The sequence below is a fragment of the Polyodon spathula genome, chromosome 2 (assembly GCF_017654505.1).
Source record: "Polyodon spathula isolate WHYD16114869_AA chromosome 2, ASM1765450v1, whole genome shotgun sequence".
NCBI lineage: Eukaryota > Metazoa > Chordata > Actinopteri > Acipenseriformes > Polyodontidae > Polyodon > Polyodon spathula.
The window spans coordinates 49,752,313-49,775,444 of NC_054535.1; the positions used below are offsets into that span (position 1 = coordinate 49,752,313).

At 42.4% G+C, this 23,132-nt stretch overlaps 1 protein-coding gene across 1 annotated transcript in view; it reads right to left on the minus strand.

Moving 5' to 3' along the window:
* acsl1a (acyl-CoA synthetase long chain family member 1a) overlaps positions 1–8,136 on the minus strand; it is a 47,212-nt gene extending 39,076 nt beyond the window's left edge. The window contains exon 1 of the mRNA XM_041224037.1: positions 8,114–8,136. The gene's annotated coding sequence lies outside the window, so the exon portion shown is untranslated. The remainder of the gene's footprint in view (positions 1–8,113) is intronic.
* Positions 8,137–23,132: the final 14,996 nt, after the last annotated feature.

Here is a 23,132-nt window from a genome sequence, read left to right on the forward strand (position 1 = left end):
TAATATTAAAGTTTACACCAGACAGCAGTCATTAGTCAAGTGAGTCGCAAAGCCTATAATAAGTGTACACCTCATTGACAGAGATTACTGCATTAGTGGATTAGTCTGGATTATAGTCAGCTCCATAAACTCATGCTTCAGTGTTTAAACACTATGTTACAACAAGACACAGAATAGTTACAGTAAGACTGTACAGAGAGGCGTTCCCTTTCAACAAATTTAAATGTCTATTTTAGCATGGTGTTTTGTCTGTAGTTCATGTTGAGCCAGGTTGTCTTGGCCATAGAGATTAGTGAGTAGAATGGAATAACCACCCAAGACTGCAGAGCACAACTTCGAAAAACCCAGTGCAGTACCTTGAACATCAAAATAATCCTACAGATAATATTATTATAAAACATTAATCAAATTCCAAATTTGATCAAAGAAAAACGTAGTTTACAATGTGTATTCAAAGCACTCACTTGTATATTAACCCTTTGCCGTAGGACTGTTCTAATTTCGGTGCCTGAGAACCCAAAAAACTCTGTCTTCTGTGATGTCACAGCAATAATAAGCAGTGTGGTAATCAAATTAGTCTTTCTGAAGCTTGTTATTGTAGGCCCTAGAAACAAAAAACCCATGTTTCCCTCAGTGTATTTTTAATGATACACTTCAAGAAAGTCATGTACAGAAAAAGTGGTCGGCAGCTGCGACTTTTGATGCCGAGTTACGCAGGAAGTTCGAGATATGCTATGTAAACACAGCACGGCTGTTTTTGAAGGCAATTATCGCCTGAACCTGTAGTTCAATACGTATTTCAATATGTACCATTAAATGTTTTTGTGTTTTAAAATATATATATTACACACATTGAGTGTACAAAACATTAGGAACACCTTCCTAATATTAAGTTGCACCCCCTTTTGCCCTCAAGAACAGCCTCAATTTGTCGGGACATGGACTACAAGGTTTCGAAACCATTCCACAGGGATGCTGGCCCATGTTGTCACCAATGCTTCCCATGGGGAACCGTTCCTGGACAATCCCAGCCTTGTGGCATGGGGCATTATTTTGCTGAAAAAATCCATTAGCAGATGGATACACTGCTGTCACGAAGGGATGCACCTGATTGGCAATGATGTTTAGATATCCTGTGGCATTCAAATGTTGCTCCACTTTTATCAAGGGGCCCAATGTGTGTCATGAAAACACACCCCACACCATCACACCACCACCACCAGCCTGCAATGTTGACACTCGGCATGATGGATGCATGTACTCATGTGGTTTTCTCCATACCCTAGTCCTCCCATCAGTGTGAAACAGCAGGAACCGGAATTCATCAGACCAGGCAATGTTTTTCCAATCCTCCAGTGTCAGGTGTTTTCGTTCCTTAGCCCACTGCAACCGCAGTTTCTTGTGTTTTGCTGAAAGAAGTGGAACTCTGTTAGGTCGTCGGCTGTCATACCCCATTTGTGTCAAGATACGACGAGTTGTGCATTCTTTCATGGGTCTTTCGGCACCAATGTTGTACTGGACTGTCAGTTGACTAACTGTAGCCCGTCTGTCGCTCTGCACAATTCGTCTCAGCCTCCTTTGGCCTCTTTCATCAATGAACCGTTTTCATTTTGGCTGGATGTCCTTTGGGTGGTGGACCATCCTTGATACTCACAGGAAACTGTTGAGCGTGAAAAACCCAGCAGCGTTGCAGTTCTTGACACACTCAAACCAGCGCGCCTGGCACCTACTACCATACCCCATTCAAAGGCACTTAAATCTTTTGTCTTGACCCTTTACCCTCTGAATCGCACACATACAGAATCCATGCAAAAATCCTTCTTTAACCTGTCTCCTCTTCATCTACACTGACTGAAGCAGATTTAACAGGTTACATCAATAGGGAACATAGCTTTCACCTGGATTCACCTTGTCAGTCTATTTCATGGAAAGAGCAGGTGTTTCTGATGTTTTGTACACTCAGTGTGTGTGTGTGTGTGTGTGTGTGTGTGTGTGTATATATATATATATATATACATGTATATATATTATATATATATATATATATATATATATATATATATATATATATATATATATAATAATATATAATATATATATATATATATATAATATATATCAAAAGGAAAAAAAAAGATATCTACGAACTTGATCTTGACGGACACAAACTGAGACTGCCATGTTTGAACAAACACGAACAGTGACTGCACGTTATTGTGACTGCAATAACTTGCATTTTACATAAAAAATTGGTTTGTATTTACTTTGTATTACATGTATTGCTTTATCATCATACAGTTATTTTTTTCTAGCGACAGTGTTTTTTTCTTCTGCTGCATATATTTTTTTTTTTTATTTTTTACTTGCCTTGGTCGCAACATGTAGGTCGCAACATGTTTTTACTATTTGTGGTTGTATTGAACTTTTTTTTTATTCTTTTATGTGGTTATTATTGAACTTAATAATAATAATAATTATAATAATAATAATCAACTGCATTTTCATTTGTATGTATTTGTATATTTTCAGTGTAAAAGGTCTTGCATAAGACTTGACAAAGTACTTATGATATTTTACTTAGTCAGACCAACTTCCATAAGACGGCGGTGTTTGGGGCATTTTTACATACAGACTATGGTTCCACAAACCCTTGTAGCTTGTCAAAGGTAATAAAAATTAGAAAACTGTTTTTATTTGAAATCCTCAAAATTTTGCAGCTGTATTATCCATATAATTTTGATCTATCTAACTTGGAAAGTAGTTGATATTATTTATATATATATATATATATATATATATATATATATATATATATATATATAATAATTTTTCGTTTTTTTATGGGGGGCGTGGCTAACATATTAATTTTTTTATATTCCACTATTTAACAAATATATATCATTGGAAAAAGCTACTTCAGACCTTTCTATTAATATATTGGGTTTTAAATTCTGATTTAAGGTTACCCAACAACAAGCAATAAAACACAACATGTTCATGTGCATATCCTAATATAGGAATTCTGATTAGGCAGCAAGGGGTTAAGCTCTTGACCTTTCCTGATCTCAAAGAGCAACATTCCAGGGATGGTCCCTTACTTTGGACATGTTAGCAAATATACGTTTACACTGTTGCACAATTCCCTTTTGAGCATTTCATTAGGTCAGGCTCAAGATGATACAGCACACTGAAGCTCAACCTCAGCAGTTTGAAGGAAAAGATTTCTATGATTATGAGGCTTCGCCACTTGTTGCTAAAATGTAATCTGACACACAGACAAAAAGATATCATACTGCATACAAGTGGTTAATGCATTACATTTGTTGGAACTGTACTCAAGGAAATTTGCTGTTGGGATTCTTATTTTTATTATGCAGTCAGTCTTATTCAAAAGACATTTAATAAATGAAACTATGAATTAGTCATGCATAACTTAAATCGCACTGGAACATTCTTAAAATAATAAGAGTTCCACTCTTTTAAATTCTGGTTTTAAGAACAAGAGTTTATTTTTGTATGGGGTGTTATGACATAACTCATGCTAAAGAGAGGAAGTACTGTATAAACAAAAACAAACAAAGCTGCCCTTGGACAGATGATTCACACATGCTGTAATATGCTAATGCCCTTCATATTGTCTTTATTGTAACCTTGAGTGGGGTTCATGGGGCAGGAGCTTGGGCGCCTCCTTCGTTCTGTCTACCTTTAGAGAAGTAACGATTGCTTCCCAGCCTTGGAGGCCGATCGGTTCGTTCACACCCCGCCTTCCTGCTAAGACTAAAATGTGCGCCTTTTCCGCAATAACTGGCAACAGCCTTTGTAATCAGTTATTAACTTTGCTAGTTATCATAAATATCAACCTCAGTCGGGACGCCTACATCTCGGGTAAATATCATATCATTTTGAGAGCATTCTTGCAAAGCGTTAAAATAAGCATATTTGCTTTTGTCTTGCAGTTGATTCTCTGATTTTCCTCTGTAAAAAAAAAAAGGCACGGCACATTCGTGTAGAGCTCACTCGGGTGCCAGAGAATCTACTAGCCACGTAGATCGGCCTAGAATAAGCTCTGAGTCTGCCTGAACGTAACCTGCAGGGCTAGCGTCAGTTGCCAGAATTTGCTGGGCACTTACGTACTCGTAGAGTTTTTTATTTCCACATGTTGCAATGGTGCAGTGTTTGGCTGCCAATTTTCTCTTCTCGCAAACCTGAAACTGTGGCAGATAAGGCAATTATTATTATTGGTAGTAGTGCTTTTTGTAGCACTCATGAGTGTACTATTAACAGATGCAACATCACTGCAGGATTCCAGTGGAAATACTAGCGACAACCATCTGATATCACCAATTATATTCAACAAATATCGGTCCATCTACCGAGTTAAAATCAAACACAAGAGGTAATAAACCTAAAGCGCACTCTGGGATAATTTACTGGATATGGTCTGATCCAAGGATTTCAGAGCAAAGCAAATGCATCTGTCGGCAAGAATAGTTTTCTCTATATTATTATTATTATTATTATTATTATTATTAGTAGTAGTAGTAGTAGTAGTAGTAGTAGTCGTAGTAGTACTAGTAATATTTGAAGTGTTCAAATTTAAATAGGGTATTTTCTTTCTATTCCACCCCCCACCCCCAAAGGCCCACGTTATAGAGAGGGAGCACTATATAAAAATCAGAGTATGATTCAAAATCAGAGGCAGAGCCAGAATAAATGTCTTGTACTGTACATGTTTCAATGCAATAGATACTTGTGTTGGAATATTGGTTCAAACTTGTATAATGCAACAAAAATAATAAATTAAACATATGTTGCACGGCAAAAATTCTCAGTCAAAACGGCAAGTTTTTCGGTATCTAAACAGCTTAGAGGGAACGCTGATCTCACCTCTATGAGCCAAGGGAAAACCCTGTACTCCTTCCTCAGTCACAAAGCACTTCTCATATTCTCCACACAGCCCTTGCTCCTGTCCTATTAACTTACAGTAAAGAACGATGTTCATAAAATCACCCCCACCAATGTGTCTATCTTTTTACAAATAAGAATACAATCAAGGCAGTGTGAAGCAATTGATTTATTGGTCATTGTCAAATTAGTATATTACTCAGTATTCCACCTTTTGGGTTTACCCCTATCCCATTAGGGTGTTAGATGCTGCGACAGAGGAAGAATGAATACTCGACCTCTGAGAGTGCTGTGTAAAGGGAACAGAGTGCTCCGGACTGGATGGTCTGACAATTCATTCCAAGGGAAAGGTGGAAGACAGCCATCTAGAAAGGGGGAGGAGCTACGGTACACCAAGTCAACGCCCCAGAAGGGAAGCGACATGGCAACCTCAGACTGGAGGAGAAACGGTTGCACTCGCTAACCAAGGGGGCGTGACTGAAGGTACAAAAGGGGACGTGGCTAGGTGATCTGTGCCTTTGTTATGGTTAAGAGTGAACTGCTAAATAAATTGTATTTCACCACTTGCATGTTAGCACTCACTCTGGACTTGTGATCGTGTGTGTGTCATACTAAACTTATTCTTTCGGGACTGTAACCCTTTGTTTTTGGAACAGTGCAATACACATTGCTGTATTGCCTGGGATTATTCTTTGCAGTTGCCAGACCGGGATTATAAAAATAAATGTTCTGTTTGGATAGTGAACTTTGTTGTCTTCTTCTGTTTCATAGTCACATCACCTCTACACCTGCGCACTGCAAACCACTTTGCCACAGGAGTGTATAGAACTGTTCTAAAGGTTCTACAACCTACAGGGAAATCCATTGGTAATGATGCTTTAAAAAAAAAAAAGCCTAGGCATAACAAGCACAATTAAAACAAGCACCTTAATAACAAAGTAAACCAAGAACAGCACAGCTTCTAGCAGACAGTTTGGTAAAAACAGGCTGCAGAATGAAAAATATACAAAAACCTCTGAAGCCGTGGATCGGCACGGTTTTAAAATAGCAATGGCAGATGGCAGCAAATGGGTGGTGTATGTCCACCAATGAAAGCAAGACCTTTTACACCGAAAACTAAAACTGACCCATCAGAGTGGGTGGAAGTCATTTCAGTCGGAACGGTATCCTGGTATTTTTTAAAAACTGTTCTCAAAAGCGTCAGCCACTTTAAAATCTAATTTTTCAAAAGTCCCAAATCACAATATACACAAACAGTGGCTACGGTTCCATGAAACTCCCTCACAAAGGTTCAATATTTGTTATCAAAAGCAACAGAACAAGAAATACAAGGTTTTAAATACTAGAATGCAAGAGGTCTCTTGTTTTGCTACTGCCACGTTTTAAACCATAGTGGTGAGAAGAAGGAGAGCTCTGCTGTACTGTGAGAATTCCTCACATTCTTTACATGGACAGGAACAGTGCTCTGCCCCTCTGCTGGAAAACAAACCTCTGAAAAAGCACGTCTTAATATTGCTGGACTGGCCTGGGCCTTCATTGTTCATTTGAAACGGCACGTCACGGCTACACTGAAGCTGCTTTGTCAAAGCATTTACTGCACAGGTTACATTAAAAAAAAAGTTTGAAAAACTTCTAAATGAAAGATATACAAATTCCCACATTTTCTAACTTTACAGTTTGGGGTTATGTATCTTGTAGGTGTGCAAGTTGGATGCAGCTACAATGTAGTACCCGTGTACTGTTTTATACTGTACCAATGCTAAGCTATTAAATGTACAGTGCTTAGAATGCTTTTACATATATATTTAGGCCAGACTGAAAACAAGACCATCTCTATAGGTGTAAAGAATAATTTGAAGTTTATTTAACACCCAACTGCAGCAAGCAGGTGTCAGCTGCAGGACTAGAGCAGCACTCCTACTGTGGCATGGCTGATTGGAGTGAGTATATAAAACGCCACTGGAGGGAAGAATGTCCTGTCCTCTGCAGTCATGTTAATGATTGGAGAATAGAATCAATTCATATATTAGGAGTTAACAAATTTATTCAGTAAACTATGGAATGATTTAGGGGTGAAAGGGGCTTGTGTGCCATTTGTGGACAACCTCTGCCAACACACAACTAGTGAGATACGATAACAATGCATAACATCATGTTACTGTAGTCCAAGACTTGCTACTAAAGACACTGAATGACAGAGTAGCTGAAACAAAAGCATTTTTGAGCTCCTGTAGAACCTGAATATATACGTAACTTTCAAACAACTGTACACAGCAGGCTAGTGATATTTGTCAGATTAGTGATATAACAAGGAAGATACAAATCAATGTAGACACTTCCGAAATGACAATGAGTGCAGCACAATACACATTTAGCTTTGCATTTTAAATTTCTGAAGGCCTCCTGTACTTGTAGCAAGTGAGCTGCGTTACAATTGTGAGTCCATCTGCTGTTTTATTACAATCACTGCTACAAATACTACTACAACAACAACAACAACGAGGGGTGAGAATTAGTATAGGCTAAAATTCACAAGGGGGAGATTACCATAGGATAGAATTCTCGGAGGTGAAAATTAGCAGGAGGTGAGCATTAAGGTGTGACACCGGCAACTTTCCCTTCACAGTTTCTTGCGGTTTAGCAGAACAATCATTATCCCGGCTCTGTCTGTGAAAAGCCCTGTTCAATACTCATCCTCCAGTGGATCTGCAGTTTAAACACCACAGCATCACTGTTCTAATTACTACACTGGAGTCTTATTCTCTAATCACAATTTATATCATCCATGCTAGGGACACGTTAGTCAAACCCGAAACAGCATACGTGGTCCTAAGAATGGGTAATGTTGCATGAGCTTATCTCAGTCAACTCCAAATTCACTGCTCACAAGTTGTACATTTACTATTGTTTACATTCCGTGCCCACGCAGCACCTGCAGTGTTCTATTTTTGTATACATGACTATTACCTGTCGATATCAACATCGATTTGGACTAAAAATACAGTAATGTATAAACCAAAACAGACACGATTTTCTGTGTATCGCAGTCTGGTTCATCAAATTAAATGTAGCTTTAATTAAAAAAAAAAAAAAAAGGAAGCTGAAAACTAAACACATTCTGTAACGTCATAAAGTACCGAACCACGAACGCTTTGCCCACTACGTACTACATATTATACAAAACAACTGTTTAAATTCCAGTACCAACCTCATGTGTGTGTGTGTGTGTGCTGTAGCTCCTTATTTTTAAGACCTAACCATGTGTACCTTAACCAGAAAAGCCTCCTCTTGTCTTCAAAGCTCACAGACCAGGGTACTTAGCCAATCAAAAGCGCTCTTTCATCGGCATTGGACGTCACAATCAAACTCGAAATGTGATTGGGTTGAACTCCAGCGCTGTTCAAATCCAGCATTGTTGTGATGGGTGGGTTGCTGTGACCTTTATACATACTTACACGTGTAGGAAGTTATGTCCCCTACCACAGTAATGCCAGCCAACCGTTTAAATAACATATTTTGGAGTTAATTAGTTGTTAACTTAACTATGATATTTCCCCATGCATTCGAATTATAGAGTGGGTGGCTGGGTGGTTGAATTGCACTCGTATTTCTTATCAAAGTATTTCTTAAGGATGTGTAGTGACTGTTTAAACACGATTTTGAATGCTAGTTTTTGCTCTACTAAACGTTTTCCACGTTTTATTTTATTTATTTTTTGTTTTGTTTTTACCATGCTTTATTGTAGTTCGCAGTGATTTATCATGCTTGCCTGGGTCTGTAGTATGTATTCAATATGGGTTACAGGAAAAAACTGAAACTTGTTTTACCATCGTAAACTTTTAGGAGAGCTAAGGGTTGTTAAAAAACTATTGAAAATGAAAGCCAGTCTCACGCAGTGTTTGCTTAGTAAAACAGCCTTGGGACATGTTGATCTTACAGACAGTGTCTATTCCACTCATAAATAAGTTAATGTACAAATCAAGCAAATTATTTAAAAATTCAGGAGTTTTTTCTTAGATGCATACTTTACAGTGAAAAGGCATGTAACATTGACTTCACAGTGAAAAGGACATGCAACATTGACTTTACTTTGATTTAAGAAAAAAAAGGTTCTGTGGAAATGCAAATTATACTACATGACAAAACTATGTTCTACAATTTGCACATGTGATACTCTACAAAATATCTGAATTATAATGTCATATTTAAAATGATAGAGGCCATGTGTAATGCATGGTTGCGTTGTATTAATTCTGTTCCAGTCAGTCCTGAGATAAACTATACATTAACAGTTAATGCAGCAATAAGATGATTACCACCAAAGTGTCATCTGTCAGTGCTTCTGTGACTGTCGTAGCAGAAACACATGAGGGCGTTCTTGCATTTATTGTAAAGTAAACACTGTACTGGTACTTATAATTTTGTTATAGCATAGTAAATCACATTGAAAACTAAAAACAAGTGTTTGCCCATGCCCTCTAGTGGCTAATAAAATTATTTTATTTCAAATTGCTAATAACAAATACTGTAGTACAGTAGACTCTGACTAAGAGAACAGCCCTCTGGAAGCAAATGTTTTCTAGACCACATGGTTCTTAAACTTTTTGGACCTCACCCACCATGCTCTTGTCCGTGGTACTTTTAAAACAAATTATACAAATTCATGTTTTATTTGTACATTGAACGTGACGTAACATTTAGGTAATGCATGCGTCTCACTTAAGACTTTAGGCAATCTCTTGATCAGTGCTGCCAGACTGGCATTTTTACAGACAAATTTGGCTTGTTTTGAAAGCATCTAGCTGGTAAATCTTGTATTTGGTGGGTTGGTTATTTCTTGGTTATTTTAAATTTTGTGTTTTTTTTTTTTTTTTTTTTCTATTACTTTGGATTATGAGGTCATAGCGCAGAATTTCAATCATGCACGATGTGTGTCCTCTCCCAGTCTTTTTTTCTGGAGCTGTGCATTCAATAAAATTACGAACCACACAAACGCTCAGTTCCCTATCAATTAGAAGATGGCAACCAAACATCGTTATGTGATACACTCCTGCCTGTTGGTAGGTGTCACTGAGATCTTATATCAAAGCTGCTGATAGGCCCCCTTCTCAGTGACCTCCTCGGTCCTGCCACCTGAGGGTACTGAACGGTCATGCAGAGGAAGAAACATCCTCTTTCCCTTCTCACATTGGTAAGGTAAGACCTCTGTGTTGCATTTAGCCCTGTCTTCATATAAAAAGTGCAGCATAAGCTACTGCTAGTTCTCTTGCACTTTGTGCTGAAAGCTGGCATCGCCGCTTTCCCGGAATCAGTAGTTTAAAAAGTCGGAGCCTTTTTATTCTGTTTCTGACTATCAGCACCTGCACGCTCTGCATGTCAGGCTGCTTCTTTCTGTCTGTCCGTCTTAGCACGGTAAGTATTATTGTTAAGAATTGTGTGTGTTTTCACCCCTTCTTACTTCGGAGAGCACAATTACTCCACAGGACCGGGCTTGCCTAATTCCTGTTGTCGAGTTTGCCCACCAGCCGCCTGCGGGCCGCGGTTGGGCCTTGTTTTGATTGTAGTTGAATGCGTCCCCGTACTCGCATAGAGCGCTAGTCGCTCCACGGCTGCTTTCAGCCGGGCCGGCCATATACTCCTCACCGAGGCTTCCTTTGTTGTTGGGTTGAGACGTAAACGGGCTGTACGGGCCTTCACCTTGGTGTAGGTCACTCAATCAATAAACAGACTGTTCTCCCCCAGGGATGTTGCTAGGCCTATTTTAGTAGGGCTTTAGCCACCCTAAAATATTCATTAGCCCCCCCTTAATAAATCAATATATCAGTCAATATATTTTCTCTGTGATTTCTTTTTTTTCATCAACCGTTCCATCGCATCTTAAACTTCTTACAGGGAGGACATTAGGCTGCTGCTGCAGAGGCTTCTGCATGCGTTAATGACTGTTAGGCCTACTTGTAGCTAACATTTTGGTCAACATTAGTTACTGTGACTTGAGACTGTTAGCTAACAGTAAACGGACAAGAAAAGGCTCTAACAGGACGGATTCATGCAGATAGGCTACGATGTGAATTTGTGGTAAGTTAGAACAGAGAGAGAGAGAGAGAGTATATTCACTACTATAGACTTTGATCATAATCAAAGCTTTGTTAACCAATACGTTTTTATGTGAGGCTGCCTGTAAGTTACAGTGTAACAGATGTTGCGAGCTAGCTAACGGTAACGTTAACAGTGTCTTTTAAATTTGACATAAGTTATGTGGCGATGATATCTAATTAACGTTATTTTTAATGTAGTTTTTCTATCTGTGCCAGGCTATAAATGAGACAGATGACGTAACATCATGCACATATCTTTTCATACTCAGTTGCTTTCATTCAGTAGGCCATTGCAAAACAATTACCAGTAGGTCATGTGTAGAAAAGGTGACATAGTGTTGATCACAATGTCATTGTATTATCCTCAATTTCTCAACTGTAGGCTAGCTAACGACTAACGTTAGAGAGGCAGTGCCAGCAGCTCTGCCGAAGGCCAATCCGGTGAGAAATTAAGATTTTACCAGTTCAAACAAACAAATTAAAACTTAAACTGATTAATCACCTATTAAGTCTTGAGTTATTGTAAATATGAGTTTAATAAAAATACATGTCAAAACACAGCAGACAAGAATGAGGGAAAGATGCTGGAGGCTGACAGGGCTGAGGGAGCATGTCTGATGAAGGTTAGTGATAAAAAAAAGTGAGTAGATGTTTAAGCTTTCAGTTAAATTTGTACAGCATATGGCAGCATATGTCTTACTTTTATTAGGCATAAATAAATGATGTTCATGATATCTTAAAGGGTCATGCAGAAAGAGAGGCTTCTGTGCAAGGCAGAGATCAACATGCAAGCTGTATAAGTGAGAGAGAGCAAGCATGCCCAGAGAAAGAGGAACAAGAAACAGATCCAGAACGAGAGGAAAAGCGAACAGATCCAGAGAAGGAGGGCCAACAAACAGATCCAGAGAGGGAGGGCCAACAAACAGATCCAGAGAGGGAGGGCCAACAAACAGATCCAGAGAGGGAGGGACAACAAACAGCTCCAGAGAGGGAGGGACAACAAACAGATCCAGAGAAAGCAAGTTTTTGGCAAAAACATTAAATCTGATTATTTTGTCAGTAATGGCTGCAAAAATTGGAAAAAATCTTTGTTTATCTTTGGTAAACATGAGATGGCACAACACACATAGACAGTGTTGTGGCATGGCAAAGCTACCAGGCAACTAGCAATCATGGGAACATTGCTCAGATTTTAACATCTGCCCGTCCTAATGGTATTGCAGAGAGAAGGGAGTATCTGAGGAGAATTGTTGTGGTCACCTAAATGTTAGGAAGACAGGGACTCTCTTTCCGTGCCAATGATGAATCTAGTGAAAGCACAAATAGAGGGAACTTTCTTGAATGTATAGCGCTTTTGAAGGAGTTTGACCCTTTCCTGCAAAGGTACAATACTCCATCAAATACGACGTATCTCTCTCCAGAATCTCAGAATGATTTGATCGAATGCTGTGCTCAAGAGATTACGGACACCATAGTCTCTGAGATGTCAAAGACTGGAATGTATGCCATTATGGCGGATGAGGCCAGGGATGGGCTGTCTGAACAGTTGGCTCTGTGTGTTAGGTATGTGACAGAGGGGACAGTTCAGGAGCGTTTACTAGCACTAGCAGAAATCAAGTCATTTGATGCCCAATCGATAGCAAATAAGTTGCAACAGCAGCTCCAAATGAGAGGGGTAGCAGGCCTAAAGTGCGTTGCACAGACCTATGATGGTGCAGCTGTCATGAGTGGGTCCAAAGGAGGTCTGCAAGCACATTTCAGAGTGCTGCATCCAGAGGCAATACTTGTAGATGCAGGTCTGCTCAAAGACATACAGGCATGCAGCCCTAACTCAAAAAACTTCCTAGATACATCATGCTTAACTGAGTTTGCCAAGCACTACGGTATTGATGTTAAAACAGAAGAGATGTTGGTGGCCAGAAACTTTCTTGCCTGGAAAAGACAGACTGGATGTCCTCCCAAAGATATGCTTGCTGTGCATAACCTCCTGGACGATGATATGTTTTTTTCTCTGAAGGAAATCATTCAGGTTGCCCTCACAATTCCTGTGAGCAGCTGCTCCTGTGAAAGGTCCTTTAGTGCACTGCGCCGGCGGCACTCCTGGATGCGTAAGACAATGGGTCAGAAAAGGCTTGCAAGTCTTGCAGCCATGTCCATTGAGGGTGAAGTGCTTGGGCCACTAAGCCACAACAGTGTCATTGACCGCTTAGCCACCTTTAAAAATAGGGGGTACACTTTGATGCGTCCACCCACAAAATAAGCATCAAAAGAGAGAAGCAGGAGGAGCAGTTCTGTAATATAGGTTGTAATATTTGTTTGGGATCTTACTTTTTTTTATCAGATTTTATTCCTAATTATTTTTCAGTTTATTTATTTTATTTAGCTCATTAGTTGAATTTAGTTTTGCCCCATTGTGGATGATACTGTTTAAGATGTTCCATGTGTCTGATTTATTGGGTTAATTATGAGCAACAATTAACAAAAGGGTGAAACTTAAATAAAGATTTTTTTCTAATGGTATAATATGACCTGCATGTCTTCTAATTTCTCTCTCTCTCTCTCTCTCTCTCTCTCTCTCTCTCTCTCTCTCTCTCTCTCTCTCTCTCTCTCTCTCTCTCTCTCTCTCTCTCTCAAAATGAAACCCAAAAAGTATTTTTGCTACATAGTACAGCCATTTTTGTGTCTTTTGTTGGTGTTGGATGGATGGGGACAGAGTGAACTTTCATTTCTTTATTTGGATAGAATTTAAGTAAGTCATATTAGATCAGTGTCTAACACAAACTATGAGACAGGTATACTTTTAGCCAACCTTGACCAAAACTAACCTTATTTTGATAGATTTACACCCGTTGTTACTCTAAAAATACATGATGAAAAGGCTTTTTGGGGGCTTTAAAAAAATCCTGGGGGAATATACCCAGACCCCCCTAAAAGAGGCTTGGCCTCAATGCTAAGCACTATGCCACGCGCAAGCCTAACACCACACATCATCCTGAGAACACCATCCCTACCGTGATGCTTCTCTGTGTCAGGGCCTGGAAAGCTCGTGAAGATAGAGGGCAAAATGGATGCAGCAAAGTACAAAGGAATCCTGGAGGAAAACCTGCTGAAGTCTGCAAGAGACCTGGGACTTGGGAGAAGATTCATCTTCCAGCAGGACAATGACCCCAAACATACAGCCAGAGCCAGACTGGAGTGGCTTAAAAACAAAAAGGTCAATGTCCTAGAATGGCCCAGTAAAAGCCCAGACCTCAATCCAATTGAGAATATGTGGAAAGAGTTGAAAATTGCTGTTCACCTAAGGTCCCCATTCAACTTAACGGAGCTTGAGCAATTTTGCAAAGAAGAATGGGCAAAAATTGCAGTGTCCAGATGTGTAAAGCTGGTAGAGACTTATCCAAATAGACTCATGGCTGTAATTGCTGCCAAAGGTGCCTCTACCAAATATTGACTCAAGGGGGTGAATACTTAGGCAATCAATTATTTTCTGTTTTCATTTTTTTATTAATTTAGAACAATTTGTAGATTTTATTTTTCACTTTGACATTATGGACTTTTTTTGTGTTGATTAGTGGCAAAAACTCCTAATTAAATCCATCTTGATTCCATGTTGTAACACAATAAAATGTGGAAAAGTCCAAGGGGGGGTGAATACTTTTGAGAGACACTGTATGTGTTTTTCCTTACTGCCTTGCAGTTGAAAAGAAAAGTAGAGGCGTGACTCCTCTACCGGGACCTAGCTCTGCAGGGTCCCACTGTTGTGTTGAATCAGCAGGTTTATTTTAGCCCCCCTATTGGAGTGCTTGGTCACCCGCCAGGCATGGGGAATGTGTCACTTTGTTCCTGCATAACACGCCGCAGCTCCTTGAGCCTGTGCTCCACTCTGGCATACGCTCTGCGCTGCCACATGGTGTAATTGCACATGGCCCAGGACCAGGTTATTGTTGCCCTGCACCATGTTGCAGCACCGTGCGCTCCCCTGTACTGCTCTCCTGATTGCATACTACAGTCACTCAAGCTATGTACCCACCCCGGTGTATGCTATACACTACCCGGGTTGTGTTGACTTCACGTCCATGAATATTAACAGCATGTTAATAACACTATGTGCCCCCGATGCTCGGTGCACCAGTAGTGTATTCTATCTCATTCAGTGCCCTCGGTGCATCTGCACCCTTGGGGCCTAAGTGCTTCAATACCCGGCTGAGCCGTAAGGTCTCGCCAGGCCGTTGGCTCCTTACCTCCCGCACGTTTCAAGTGCATGGATGCCACCCTTGCTCCCTTGTGGCGGCAAGTGATCAGGGTGATGGATTGCCTGTACGACTGGTTGATATGCCCAGTCGCAGGAAGGAGCGGTGGCCCACACAGCTATTTGTGATGAAGCATCTGGTTGAAACTGGGTCTCCCCTTAACGATGCTAGAGCCAATTAATAGTAAGCTCACCTGTCGGACGAGTGGCAGCTCTCCAGCACCAACTCTCCCTTTTTTGACATAGATCGAGGGTGCCCCTTGCCTTGTGCCATAGCAATATCAGCATCAGGATGGGTTTACTGCACATGCGCTCGCTGCAAGCATGGCTCGATGCGTTCCATCTGTATCCCAAGTATGACAGACACCGTAGGCTGACAGTGTGTCTTGCTTCCTCGGCAGCCCTGCGCTGGTTGAGGGTTATTGCCAAGGAGTGCGAATGGGGGTGGTTTACACCCACAGGGTAGTGACGATGGACAACTCCAACTCGGGCTGGGGGCGCGGGCTACGAAGGCAGAGGAGTCAGTGGACCCTGGTCGGGCCTCAGTGTCCCTGCATATCAACATGTTGGAATTACAAGCGGTGTTCCTTGCCCTCCAGTACTTCCTACCTGTGGTGCGGAACAGACATGTGCTGATCAGCACAGACAATACATCAGTGGTGGCATATTTCAACCACCAGGGTGGCTTTCGTTCCCCGGAGTTGCACCATCTAGCCTTCAGGCTGCTGATTTGGGCCCAAAGGCACTTGCTGTCCCTTCGAGCAACGCATGTTCCAGGCGTGGAGAATCGAGCGACGGACATCCTCTCGAGGGAGGGCCTGCACCCATCGGAGTGGTGGCTCCACCCTCAGGTGGTGGAGCGCATTTGGGAACGTTTCCGGAAGGCGCAGGTCGATCTCTTTGCCTCGGTGGAGACGACACACTGCCCCCTATTGTACTTCCTCCACTGCTGCTGCGGTCCACTCGGCATCAACGCCCAAGCCCACGTATAGCCCAGAACACTCCTTTACACGTTCCCGTCTCTGCCGTTGCTCCCAGCCTTTCTCGAGAAGGTCTGGTTGGAGAAGACGTCAGTTCTCCTCATGGTCCCCAGGTGGCCCAGGAGAATCTGGTTTTCATCCCTGCGCCAGCTATTGAACAGCCCACCCTGAGAAATCCCGCTTCACCGGGATCTTCTCAGTCAGACGAGAGGCACACTTTGGCTATGGGTCTGGCCTCTGGAAGGGACCACTGGTCAGCCTTAGGGCTTTCAGACATGGTCGTGGGTACACTGCAGAATGCTAGGGCGCATTCCACTAGGTCACTGTATGCCTGTAAGTGGAAACGGTTTCAAGATTGGTGCCGTTCTAATGGTCACGATCCAGTTTTCTGTCCCTTGCCTGCCATCTTGCAGTTTCTGCAAGATCTGCTTGAGGCTGGTAGATCACCTTCCACATTGAAGGTTTACCTAGCAGCTACTTCTGCTTTTCATGCCCCCGTTGACTCTGTGTCCCCGGACGCACATTTTTTGGCTACCCGATTTCTCCAAGGCACTCGCCGATTGCACCCTCCTAGGAGGGCCACTCTCCCTGAATGGAGCTTTGAAATTGTACTGGAGGCTCTCACGCAGGCCCATTCTGAGCCTATATACTCCACTGAGTTGAAGCACCTGTCCATGAAGACAGCCTTCCTCTTGGCTATCAAGCAGGTTAGTGAGCTGCATACGATATCTGTGCATAGCTCCTGTATGCGTATTTGGGATGATGGTAGCAGAGTGTCACTGTGTGCAAACCCTGCTTTTCTACCCAAGGTGGTTTCAGCCTTCCACATAAATCAGTCCTTGGAAATGGAGTACTTCCATCCTCCTCTGTTTGCGATGAAGGGGATAGAAAATTGAACCTTCCCTGCCCAGTTCGGGCATTGAGATGCTATATGGATAGGACAAGAGCACTGCGTCAGTCTGACCAGCTTCCGGTCTGCCATGGGACACAGACCCTGGGACAGCCCCTCTCCAAGCAGCGGCTGTCGCATTGGATTGCAGACACAGTCTCGACTGTGTATGATGGTGCTGGCTTACCCCCGCCTGGGCAGATAGCCACACATTCCACGAGAGGTGTGGCTACATCATGGGCCCTCTTCCGAGGTGCCTCCATGGCTGAAATTTGCGATGCGGCTAGCAGGGTTACCCCACATACCTTTGCCAGGTTCTACCACCTGAATGTGATAGATCCCTCATTATCCTCTCTGGGCACTAGGGTCCATGTGGTTACATGCTTACACCACTGACCTTGGTCAGGCAGGGCTAGGCGTCCCTCATATGCTGCCATTCTTTCTTCCCTCGTGACGGCTCTGGTACACGTTTCCCATAACGATGTTTGGTGGCCATCTTCGAATTGAAAGGGAACGCTAGTTTACCTACTGTAAACCTGGTTCCCTGAAAGAGACGATGGCCACCAACCGCGAGGTCGCTTCGGTTTCATCGCAAAAGAGGGTGTTTCTTCCCCTGCGTGACTGTTAAATACCCTTGGGAGGCAGGACTGAGGAGGGCACTGGGGGAAGGGGGCCTATCAACAACTTTGATATAGGAGCTCAGTGACACCTACCAATAGGCAGGAGTGTATCCCATAACAATGTTTGGTGCCCATCTTCTCTTTCAGGGGACCAGGTTTACGGTAAGTAAACTAGCGTTATTTTGTATTCATCACCCATTTAAGAACTGTATCGGTTCAGTTAGAATTATTTTTTTTAAATGTATTTTTGAAAGACTAATTTAATTTTACACTACATTAAGAATTTTTTTTTTTCCTGGACCTACTGCATTTGATCTCATCGGATTCTGGTACTGTAAGTTGTGAGAAACAAACAAACAAACAAGCAAAGCAGTGCATAAACAAATAGTTTATAACATTACTATTTTGTAAATGTGAAACACTGATTCATGTGTTTGTGATGTTTAATTTGTCCCTCTTCACGGTCCTTACTTTGAGTAAGTTCCACCCCCCCAGTCTGTGTTAATACGTCTTCAGTAGATGATCTTTGGTGTAGCAATGGCGCTGATCTTTGGTGACGAGGATATATATATTTTTTTCTACTTTTGTCCGGAAACAAGAGAAATAAAAAAAAGAAATTTGCGTCGAAAGGAAAGCAACAGCAGCATGAAGTCTTGGCTACTTTCAGAACAATCAATGAGTTCTTGGAAGAATAGGACGACTGGACTGAGTACATTGAAAGGTTAGAACATTTTTTTTCTGGCAAACAAAGTTATGGATGAAAGTAAAAGGCGTGTCGATGAATCTGGCTGCGCTAGTTTTTTTTTTTGTTTGTTTGTTTTTATTTTTTTAATTTTGTCGTAGCCAATGTTTTTTTTTTCCCCAGTTTTCTCCCCAATTTGGAATGCCCAATTGTTATTTGTATCCCAGTTCACCGCGGCAACCCCCTGGTGATGCATGAAATGGAGACTGGAACACTCGTCCTCTGAAAGGTGCTCCTGCCAATCCATCATTTTTTCCATGGTGATCCACAGCGAGGCCACCAGACCTATAGTGCCAGAGGACAACACAGATCTGATATCTGAAATAAAACCCACTAACAAAACTACAAATAAAAGTGACTGCACCTGTAGCGTTCCCCCACTGTCACTATCTGTGCCCTCGGGTCTTCAGCCTATGCTTTGCTATTCCTCTGCTATACTCGTTGGTGTTGCCCAGGTTTCCCCACCAACTAGACACACCCCGATTTGGGTACGTAATTATGATTACTTTCATGGTTTCGTTTCTTGTGTTCAGCTGTCCTCCTCAGCCTGGCTTGTCTTTCAAGTTCCTCACGACCAGGGCCATCACAGTGATTCTTCCTAGATGGGCGGGGCTGAGGAATGACAAAGCACAGTTTATATAGGTCGGGTACCCCCCAAGACCTGCCTCCCGACCACTCAGAGAGAGGGAGAGAACACACCCTCACCCAACCTCTCCTTGTCATTGCCATGATCGACATGTGGATCTTGCAGGGCTCCTGACCCCTCCACCACAGGATCATGCATAAGTCAAATAGCCAGCACAGGTCTCACATCTGAAACACCAGATTTCTTGGATACAGATGTTCCAGAAATGCCACCTGGAATGGAGTTGTCAAGGAGTTCTCCACCCACACCCCTGGTGACCCCAGCTCCAGTTCCTGCCGATGTTACTGTCCCAGTTTCCAAGGACACCAAGTGTTGGGGTACGACATTTAGAGAGCCATAGCAGAACTCCAATAAGACTAAACCTGTATTTATGTCCTTAGGACTAGACTTATAAAAGAGCACAGTGATTCATTTGTGTAAAAATAAAAACACTACAGACCATAATGGATACGTTTATTTGTGTTTAAAGGGCATTAGGCTTTAAGGTGGAGAGGTGATGTAACTGTTTAATTTGTCTCTCTTCAGGAGCCTTACGTTGAGTAAGCTCCACCCCCCAGCCTGTGTTTATACCTCTTCAGTAGATGATCTTTGGTGTAGCAATGGCGCTGATACACTGTGAATGTGATAACGTGGCTTAGAGTTGTTGTTATAATAAAATACTTAAAAGACTCACCCGTTGTTTCTTTCCCAAGTTACTACATATATTAAATCTTAAAATCAAGGGCAGTCGTTCATGCCAAGCCCTGGGTCTCTGCACTTACCGATCTATAAAGCAACTTTAAACCTGTGTTTATGGCCACAGCCATAGGATGCACTTTTGATGCCTTTGTCGTCAGCATTTTTACAAAAAAGGTTAGCCTTCTTAAAGTAGTAGGCCTATTGTAATTTGTAGTAGAAGTCCTGAATGTTTTCTTCATTGCATCACAAGGAGGACTTACTGAAATCAGATAATTACGCTCTTCACTGCAAACATTTAAAATACACGTTATCAGAGACTCTGATTCAGAATGTGCCATTAAAACTGGTATGTGGAACCAGGCACTGATTTGTTTTGTTCCTAGTGATTATTCAATGGAAAGACTAATTTGATTTCCACACAGAAAATAGATCGCTTCGTCGGTGCCCAGTCACCAAATTTAGACCGGGCAGGCGCCATATACGCATTTTCACAACAATTCAGTAAAGATTCTTAAGTTAGTTCTTAAGTCAAGGTTCCCTTTCAATCTCGAAATGTCAACCATTACGAGTTGGGAACAGGGTTGCCAGATTTCTGACAGAAAAAATAGCAACCTCATTCTTCAAAACAAGCGCAACCCATGTTAGAGTATGGGCGTGTATGCAAATTCCAACCCGCGACTCTCAAATTCCGAACACTAGTTCAAAAAAAAACAAGCCCAATCCCGCTTGGCAAACTCTGGTTGGGAAATGACCCTCATGTCACTTGACGTGAGCACATATTTAAAAAGCTGTCTGATAGGCCCGGTGTGACCACGTGTCTGTTGCATTCTGGAACAAGATGTTACGTCACTCTGACAAAGTGCAAAGAGGATTGCACAGCACTTCACGTGCAAGTAAAAAGTAATAATATGCGAGCACGGGGAATTGCACTTTATTAATTCACGTGCAGTTGTACCGAAACTCCATTTGAATGATTGATTAGCAATCGAGTCTTGGTACAGCTGCATAAAAGCAACATGTTTTCACCCACTCTGGGTTGTGTGTTTGGTGAGTGGAGAACGGGATTGGAGATGGAGGAAATAATAAGTATAATAATAATAATAATAACATAAAGTAAAAGAAGCTCACCATGTTTTGTTTAGTCCGTTCTGTCTGTCTGTTTATTTTCCTGTTTCTGGTCTGACGCCACCCACTCCGGCCGTCTTTGTGACACGTGGTGTCAGCACTGGGACAACAGCGCCTCCAAGTGACAGACCAGAGCAGGAACCTCAATTTGTTGTTTAAAAAAAAACAAAAAAACAACAACAATAAATAAATAAATAAATAAATAAAAAATGGAAGGCTGGAAATGAAGAGAAGGCTGCCAGGATTTGGAGGGCCTCCTCGGTGGTCTAGAGGACCAAGGCTGGTGCCTTGCCTGTGGGGAGTTCTGGCACCCGGTGATGCGCTACCCCTACTAAGAGGGAGAGGAGGAACTGGCCCAGGAGAGGAAGGTAAAGAGGAGGCAGAGAAGGGGAAAGGGGAAGAAGAAGGCAGAGTGTCCATCTCTCCCATATCCACCAGCAGAGGAAGAATGCCTGCTGGTTTTGCCGCCAGAGCCAAAGGGAGAGCCACACCAGTCCCCTGCAAGAGAGGGAGAGCCGCACCAGTCCCCTGAAACAAGGGTAGACTACACGCCACTCCCACCTCCACTGGCAGGAGCAGAGCAGCAGGAGCTGCCTCTGCCTCCGCCACCTCCACTGACAGGAGCAGAGCAGCAGGAGCTGTCTCTGCCTCCGCCACCTCCACCAGCAGAGGGTGAATGCCTGCTGGGTCCCTTTCCACCAGCAGAGGATGAATGCCTGCTGGTATCACTTCCCCCATCAGCAGAGGAGGAATGCCTGCTGGTATCACTTCCCCCACCAGCAGAGGAGGAATGCCTGCTGGTAACATTTCCCCCACCATCACGAGGAGAGGAGCAGGAGCTGCCTCTGCCTTCACCAGAAGGACCAGGACTAGATGCTGGCGGTCCTCAGTTTCAGGGTTGCGTAGCTGTCGTTCCTGCAGAGCAGACCCTCTCCTCTCGAATACACACAGCTCCACTCTGCAGCATGGTATTGCAATCTCCTCGAGCCATCTCCAGCGGATCATTGAAGGATCATTGGTGAGGCTGTGAATCTGAAGGAAAATGAAGACCAAAGAGCATTCTACAGACGTTAGAGATAAAGTAATACAAATGCATAGATTAGGGAAAGGGTACAAAATAATACCCAAGTGTTTGGATATCCCAGTGAGCACAGAATAATCAGGAAGTGGATGCTGCATCACACCACCCAGGCACTGCCAAGAAAAGGCCGCCCCTCAAAACTCAACGCTCAAACAAGAAGGGGACTTGTGAGAGAAGCCACAGAGAGGCCAACAATCACTTTGAAGGAGCTACAGAGTTCAATGGCTGGGTGTGGAGTAATGGTGCACCAGTCAACCATATCAAGAGCTCTGCATAACATTGACCTGTATGGAAGGGTGGCAAGAAAGAAGCCGTTACTCAAAAAGTACCATCTGAAAGCACGTCTGGAGTTTGCCAGAAAGCATGAGAGTGACCCAGCTGCGATGTGGGAAAAGGTTTTGTGGTCAGATGAGACCAAGATAGAGCTTTTTGGCCAAAACTCAAAGCGCTATGTGTGGTGCAAACCTAACACTGCCCATGCCTCAAGACACACCATCCCTACAGTGAAGTATGGTGGTGGCAGCATCATGCTGTGGGGATGCGTCTCATCAGCAGGGGCTGGGCATCTTGTTACAATTGAAGGAAGAATGGATGGAGCAAAATACAGGAAAATATTGCAAGAGAATCTGCTTCAGTCCACTAAAAATCTGAAACTTGGGAGGAAATTCACCTTTCAGCAGGACAATGATCCCAAGCACAAGGCCAAAGCAACATTGGAGTGGATCAAGAACAAAAAGGTGAATGTCCTACAGTGGCCCAGTCAAAGTCCTGATCTCAATCCCATTAAGAATCTGTGGCACTATTTGAAAATTGCAGTCCACAAGCGTCGTCCAACCAACCTGAACAACCTGGAGCAAATCTGCCAAGAAGAATGGGCCAAAATCACTCCGACACTGTGTGCAAAGCTGGTGCTTACTTACCCCAAAAGACTTAAAGCTGTTATTGCAGCGAAAGGTGGCTCTACCAAATATTAATGTGTGGGGGTTGAATACTTATGCAAGCAAGATATTTCAGTTTTTAATTTTTCTTAAAAATATTTCCCATCATAAAACCAATGTCACCTTACAATAATTGATTTTGAGTTTGTATTTTAAAATAAAATATCGAACAGAACGAAATTTC